The 8160-nt window shown below is 34.8% G+C and overlaps 1 pseudogene across 1 annotated transcript; it reads left to right on the top strand.

The window, feature by feature from the left end:
• Window positions 1-4919: 4919 nt before the first annotated feature.
• LOC149028151 (caffeic acid 3-O-methyltransferase-like) lies at window positions 4920-6445 on the top strand (annotated as a pseudogene). The gene is made up of 4 exons (XR_016172070.1): window positions 4920-5414; window positions 5580-5890; window positions 5986-6050; window positions 6133-6445. The product of XR_016172070.1 is annotated as a caffeic acid 3-O-methyltransferase-like (transcript).
• The last annotated feature ends 1715 nt before the right edge of the window (window positions 6446-8160 follow it).

Genomic DNA, 8160 nt, shown 5'->3' with positions numbered 1-8160 from the left:
TCACGTGCCAAATCCACTGTTTCCATGCTGCTTAACCCTCTCAGAATTTCCATCTTGAAAAAAGAGGGAAAAACAAAAGAAAAACACAAACCAAACGCTAAAGCGCTAATTAAATCAGACTTGAATGGTACATTGAAGGTGTGGGCTACGTAGCTCTTGAACTCTTGATGCCAAGAAGAGTTGAACCAAACTCACTAGGAACAGGGCAAGGCCCAAATTGATTTTCCAACAGTCATGAACCATGGGGAAGAAAATGGCCACTCAGTCCTAAAAGGCTAATATATAGTATAGGTAAGTGGAGCAAGATCCCTAGACATATAGGAAAAGTGACAACTATAAAACCCTTCATAAGTGCCATTTATCAAAGAGTCCCAATTACAGAAGTGGGTGGGTAGCATTATGGTCCTGAAGCAAAAAGAGTTGAATCAAATTATACATAATTTTTCTATGAACTAAGAAAAGTTGAAGACTAGATATATATAAACACAGTAAATTAGCATTTGTAATTGATCATTATTCCTAAAAACATTTATTTTTTATTGTTAATAATTGAAATAAATGACTCAGCTGAAACACTAAAGAAGCATTTGTTATATATATATATACTAGTTAGAGATACACTTTCATATCTAATTAAGGGTAATTTTCATCTGGACCCCTTAAAGTTTGGTCTATGTCATTTTTAGTCCATAAAATCTGAGACTTTAAATCTGCATCTCTTGTACTATAGAAAAAAATCAATTTAATGACAAATTATCATTTCTATAAAATTAAGTATTTATGCCTAAAAAGTTGTTGGCGAATATAGTTTTCTGCAACAGTTTTAAACTGTAGTAAAAACCCATCTTTCCACAACGCATATAAAATATTCATTGCTAAAAATGTGTTAATTACCCATGCACATAATATTGTAGCCAAACAACTTTTTGGCAATGGTTTATAAAAGTTGCTGAAAATATTTTCCACAGTGCTCAAAAACCGTCACCAATTTTCCACAACGGATGTGGCAACGGTGGGTAACTGTAGCCCTTTATTTTTTGCGATGAATTTTTTTATTTTTGCCTACACTTATAATCGTCGCCAAAAATTTTTTTTTTTATTTATTTATTTTTTTTGTAGTGGGTGCTAAGGTGTTTCAACTCCCATCTCCAAGTCTTTATGTGGAATCAATCCCTTAATTCACTTTCAAAGCGGACAACTTTGACTAAGACAATGTTTGGTATGATTTTCATGTTTTATTTTTACCTATTTTTCAAAAATCAATTCAGAGAATCATTTTGGGTTAAAAGGCAAAATTCGTTTGCTAAAAAAAATGTCTGGTAACTAATTGGTGAAATATATTTCGTCCTAGAACTTCACCAATAAGGGCTGAAGCAATATGAACTGAAAGGTCGCCTTGTTCAACCTTTGGTTTGAGCTTCTCTTCCTCGCTCCCGTTGAACTCGTGGACAAGGCGGGGCTCCTGGAATTGGGCTTGAACCATAGCATTTTGAATCTACCATTTTATTTCCAATCTGTTCGTCATTTATTGAATGATTGCTGCTTGAACCTCTCAACGAATTCTCCAGGTTCTGCTCATAGATCAAGATGGTTACAATTCCATATTTAACTGCCCTCACAACTTACTTCAGCTATGGATTCCACTTTGCTTTTGGCCAAATCATAGATCTTTTTAGGGCCTGTTTGGTTACATGAATCTAGAGATTTCAAATCTACCATTTAATCAAGAATTATACCTGGTTGTAAAAATCTCGAATTCATGAAATCTAAAGATTTACCCCTTGAATGATTGCGTGAATCAGAATATGGTAAGGGGTGAAATCCAGAGATTTCAAAAAAACTATACATTTGCACATTCACAAAAATCACGTTGATTTTTTAGGATGAATCCACAGATTTCATTCCACAACCAAACATTTAATTTTATAAATTATGACTCCATAAATTTGAAATCTATAGATTTGAAATCTCTAGACTCATGTAACCAAAGAGGCCCTTAGCCACTTGAGTAATTCTACCAAACTAAAGCACATATTGCTAACCAAATAAACCATAAATTTAACGAAAGTTCAACCTAGATTTTATGCTTTTGAGGCCTCCAACGTTGAAATTGCATCCAAGAAGCAATGATTCGATAAAGTTGTTGAGAAATTTGAGTTATATTCAAATATGTTTGAGGTATTTGAGTTATAAGGTTCTAATATAGGCCATCGGATCAGTTATGGTTCAATAGTGTAATTGCCTTTTGTAGGAGAGTCCAACTAACTCGTAGAACCTAGTGTTGTTCTATAAATAATAGCTAGAATTCAAACTAGACAATCAGGGTGTAATGTTTTAAGCAACCTTATGCTTAAACCCAAGTCAGGGAGAGAAGGTGATGAGCCCAACAGAGGTGAAAACCCCAAAACCGATCCATGCCAAACGGCTAGCGACTACTGGTTTGCTATCTGAGGTTGAAAGACTTTTTTTTTTTTTTTTACAAAGGAGCTTTATTAAGTCGGGGGATGAGGATATTAATATGCCTCAACGAGAGTTGAACCGACATCCTCTTCACTAAAGAGGTGTTGGTTTCAACCACTAGAACAGCTTTGATTGGCTGATGTTGAAAGACTTTATGGAGAAATAAAGAAGGAAAGTGGAAGGGATTTACCGGCTTATTGAAGAATATAATTTTACTATTTTAACCCCATGTATAAACATTAGGAGCACATGCCTTTTAAAACCCACTGGAAAAAACTAATGAAAGGGTTTTGAAAGAAAAATAAAAAACAGGTCTAACTTTGTTTTTACTTTTTGTATTTTTTTCAACGTTTTTTAAATAGAAATAGGTGGTATACGTATAAATTACACCAAACACTCTCATTTATATTTATATGGATAAAAATCAAAAGGAAAACTATACCAAACACGCCCCTCTTGGTCCAAGTGGTTATGAAGAACCCACCGAATAGGACAATCGCAAATAAGAGATTCCGAACACAATAATGAAATCTTGTGAAAAGAAAACACAATAATATCCGGTGAGAGAAAACTCCACTACAAATAAAGAAATATCCAAGAGAGAAGATATTTGGGATGATTAAAGAAGATGAAGAGGCATTCTTTATAGCCTCTTCCTCTCCACATATTCCCACATCGGATGTGGCAACTAAAAATACAACAACCCAAAAAACACCTATGTTTGGTCAAACGAAAAAACTGATTCCAAACAAATCTAGAGATCTATTCACCCTCCATTACTTGACCATTAGTGAATGTAAACTTAACATAAAATTGTAGGGGTATACAAACACAAGTTATGTGCTCCACAACTTAAGAGTAGTTGGTAGTAAAATGTACATCTCATTTCTATTAGAAAATGAAACAAATCTTATCTTTTACATAGAGAAATTATATTTTAAATAAGGGGTGGTTCCTGTCATATATATATTTTGATGTAAAATTTATTCCATTCTGATAACACGATAATATATATTTTTCATTTGTCTATAAAAATTAATATAAAAATTAAGAAGTAAATGTAATACTAAGTAGTTTGAAAAATTATAATATTAGTTTTTTGGGTAACATAGAGGATGGTTTTCAATAATGGAGCTAAACAAGATGTTAGTTGCCATCTCCATGGACTCTTTGACATAAATATAATATATATGATGGATCCTAGCTATTTTTAATGTGTATAATATTTTTTTTGGGTAAACTTAAATGTATAATATTTTTTGGGTTACCAAAACAAAATGTATAATTTTTCATGCGCGCACTATGTTTTGGTGGGCATTTAATTAAATATTGTTCTCAGTAATTGTTGGGACATGGATTTCAGTTTCACATGTAAGATGAGGTAATAGCACTTTGTTGGCCAAATTGAGATAGTAAATCAGGAAACACAGATATTATCATGGAGAAATTAGAAAACAACAATCAAATAATATCTCAATACTGATTAATACGGAAATTGAAATACAACAAAAAAGGAACCTGAACCAAAAGCAAGAAGAGTAAAAAAGAAGAAACGTCGAGGCACATCAGACGTTTTCCTTAAAACAGATCCCTCCCCTCCGACATGTATGCTTAAGGAATTAATGGACGTCTTTCTCCCAAGATACAACAACAAACAATAGTGTACTTAGCACAAAGTAGACCGCAACGACGAACTTGACATGTCTCTTCCTTTTATCACCGCAAGATTCAAAATACGAAAAACAACTCAAACCATTGACAAAACTTACAAAACATGTTAATAAGACCCTTAAAACATATTTAGCACTCTTCTTAAATCATAAAAGAAAAAAACCCAAACCAACACCCACCTTCAACAAGGGGGGATTGCTATTTTATGAAAGAGCTCTATGTCTCATTAACTAGCTTGATAAATGAAAAACCATATTCACTTACAACCAAATTCAATGAATTAAGTTTTGGGAAATGAAAAGTTTTAAACATTAATAAACAAGCTAGGGAAATTAGAGGTTTCTTGAAAAAACAAGATTTCCAAAACCCTCCATTAACTATGCTTAGGAAATAAAATATCTGTTAGGATAACAGCATCTATTCATTAACTCTCCTTGAGAAATGAACCATCAAATAGTCTATAGGTATTCTATACACTTATTTCCACAAACTTTCAATAATAAATGATTTTCATTTACATTCACTTATGCTCAAATAGCATATTCCAACACACTTGAAGCACATTATTGCTGAAGGTTGTGTTGAGTACTTCACGTCTAGAACCAGAAAATTATACAACATTATTCAATTTCATTTACCTTTAGAAATTTCGGTTCCTCCATCAATGGGAAGAAATAGTTTATACAGTCAGAGATGCCCAATTATGGTTTGGTATATATGGTCATCCTCATCCTAGATAGCTAGGTATACTTGTCTTTCTTCATCTACTATTCCAATTAACAAGTTTTTCATCATAAAATATATTTCTGCTGTGGGTTTTAATTGGGTCCGTTCATATTCAGATCTGAACTTCCAAATCCCAACAATGGCTTCCACAGAGAATCAACAAAAAAAATCCAGCGTTTACTACAATGCCGACGATGTCCTTCTTATGGCCATGGAATTGCCTGGTTCAGTAGTCCTTCCGATGGTTTTCAAAGCTGCTATAGAGTTAGATCTGCTTGACATTATTGCTAAAGCTGGTCCAGATGCGTAGCTTTCCCATTAGTGATAGCATCGCAGCTCCACACACAGAACCCAGAAGCCCATGAGATGGTTGATCGCATCTTGAGGCTTCTAGCCAGCTACTCCATGCTCACTTGCTCTCCTGCTACTCACCACGACGGTAGTGTTGAAAGGCTCTATGGTTTGGCCCCAGTCTCCACTTATTTTCTCTCAAACCGTGATGCCCCATTTCCTGGTCTCTTAAAGATGTTAAATCACAAGGCCTTCCTCCAGAGCTGGTATAACCTTCCTTCACGATCTATCTTCTTAATTAGATTTCAGCTTCTCATTCTTCTTGCCTGCAACAGAGACTCTGTGTGTGTGTTTCACAGAGCAAATTCTGCTTTTAATTTTAATTTTAATTTTAATTTTTGGGTCCTGTGATTCACCATATATGCGCATAGGCACCACTTGAAAGATGCAGTTCTGGAAGGAGGAACCCCATTTGATAAGGCCAATGGCATCTCTGTGTATGACTATGCTGCTAAAGACCCAAGTTTCAATGAGTCCTTCAATACCGGATTGATGAAGGCAACCATCAAAGCCATCAAGGAAATACTTGAGAAATACAATGGTTTCGAGAATGCAAAAGTAATAGTTGATGTGGGAGGTGGGATTGGGAATACACTTGAATTGGTCACTTCCAAGTACCCAAACATCAAGGGGATAAACTTTGACTTACCTCATGTGATGCAGAATGCACCAGCTTATCCTGGTATCATCCACCTCTTCTTCATTCCCTAAAATCATCATTTAAACTATACATTTCGAATTCTCTTCCGTTATTTAGAGGAAGATCCACTTGTGTAGGTGTGGAGCATCTAGCTGGAGATATGTTTGTTCATGTTCCAGCAGGAGACGTCATTCTTCTAAAGGTAATTAATAGCTAGCTTGCTTAGCCATCAAAATTATATATGGGCTTTTATCTTTTCATGCTACTTCTTCCAATATATGCAGGCAGTACTTCACAACTAGGGAGATGATGATTGCTTGAAGTTGTTGAAAAATTGCTATGAAGCACTACCAGACCATGGAAAAGTAGTGGTGATTGAGAGGGTTCTTCCTATACTTCCTGAGACCACAACTGATGCCAAAGCCTTGTTCAGACTTGACTTGGTTATGATGGCTCAACATCCTAGAGGAAAGGAGAGGACAGAGAAACAGTTTGAAATCTTGGCCAAGGGAGTTGGATTTACTGGTTTTAAATTAGTTTGTTCTGCTCTAAACCAGTGGGTCATGGAATTATATAAAAGCTGCAATTGAGATTTTACCATTTGTAATAGAAGATACAATCAATGACTATGGGAGGAAATCTCCACAAAACCCGGTAGTGAAATATTTTGTTTCCAGTTACCATTACGAATCAGTAATGCTTACCTTGACATAAAATGACTCAATCCGGCTTCCAGGGATTGTTTTCACCGAATCCTTATCAAGCTGAAGCACATTGAAAACATAAATTATGGCAAAACAGAAAGGAAACCCTTCTTTAGACTATCACTTGATAACTATATATTGTAATCTTCTCTGAGCATTGTGCTCCATGATAGCTGGCATAACTTGTAGGAGAAGGAAGCATCAGATGACCACAAAATACCTGCTATCCAAGCATGATACAGATAAGAAAAAGCCATTTGCATTTATAGACTGGCATGAAATCCGATGAAAGCTCCCATCCTGAAGTGGATAACAAAATGACCAAGCACAAGAAACTTGTCAAATAATTTGAAATGTTGTCAATGACATGCATATGCAATTGATATTACGGATCCAAGATGCATTGATGTCACTTTTATGAATATGTAGATAGAAATTCAACATTGAATTAGCTCCTATATGCATAGCCATGGTACTAGATTCGGCCTCGAGGGCAATCATCCCGCCCTTGAGAAAAGCGAGATCTCGTTGGAGATCTGGTATTTTTTTCAGGCCAACTTGAGTGAAATCAATGGCTAATTTTGGAGGGTTTTAATGGGTTAGGTTGGGCTCAAGGTTAGTATTTAGCATAATCTATGCCTTCTGAATACATTGATGTCCTTAGGTTCAACCATAAGTTTGAAACTGAAATGTTGTAGGGATGAACATACAGGGTTATAAGACATTAAATATATAACCACTCAAACATATAAATAAAAAGCAATTGATATAATACATCAAATAACTTCGATATATAGCAACAAAATTCCATCCATATGCATACAATAAAAATCACTTTCTCAAAATTTTGGAATACAATAATACAACCATCATAAGTTCATAATATAAATGTTGGCATATCTCACACTTCACATTAATTCTATATAGGCCTTATATTATTTTGGGCCTCGTAATTTCCTTATCAGCTAGGGCTTAAGCCCATGAATAGTTGGTTTGGCTTAGGGAAGCTATTGGTGAGAGGAGACTAAAAATGAATTTCGAAAGCTGTCGACAAGAGACCACAAGAGAGGGCAAGATAGGTTGAGACCTAGACATAATTTCATCTAGGTGTGGGTGGGGGTATTTAGTCCTTTCATAATAAAATTGATAGCTCTCATACGTTATTAGAAGTTTTTAGACGTAAACTTAATTTTTGCCACGAAATGTATCCAACTGAATTTTAGCCTTCCATGAAAGGACCCTAATGTAAGATTTTCAAGGAAAAATGTTAACTCAAAAATTGCATTTACTAAAATACCCCCAACCTCCCAAACAACTATAGATGGTTATTTTGTATTCAATTACACTTTAGCAAGTCAACGTCATTTAGAGATTATCAATGGGTTCCTAGGTACCGAGTTTATATTAAACGACTTAGCTTACAACCAAAAGCAAAGTTATATCTATTTTTTTGAAAAATTTTGAGTGCCAGCCTTACTTTACCTACTAAAATTAATGCCACTTCATGAGTTATTCAATTATCATTCAAATCTCTTGTATTAGAAAAAAATATATCAATAACACCCTTTTCTCTTAGGAAGCCAGAGCTGAAGTGAATCAAGTGATGAT

The sequence above is a fragment of the Hakea prostrata genome, chromosome 1 (assembly GCF_041222555.1).
Source record: "Hakea prostrata isolate BN-2017 chromosome 1, UWA_Hpros_2, whole genome shotgun sequence".
In the NCBI taxonomy this organism is placed as follows: Eukaryota; Viridiplantae; Streptophyta; class Magnoliopsida; order Proteales; family Proteaceae; genus Hakea; species Hakea prostrata.
This window is presented reverse-complemented; position numbering and strand designations above follow the sequence as displayed.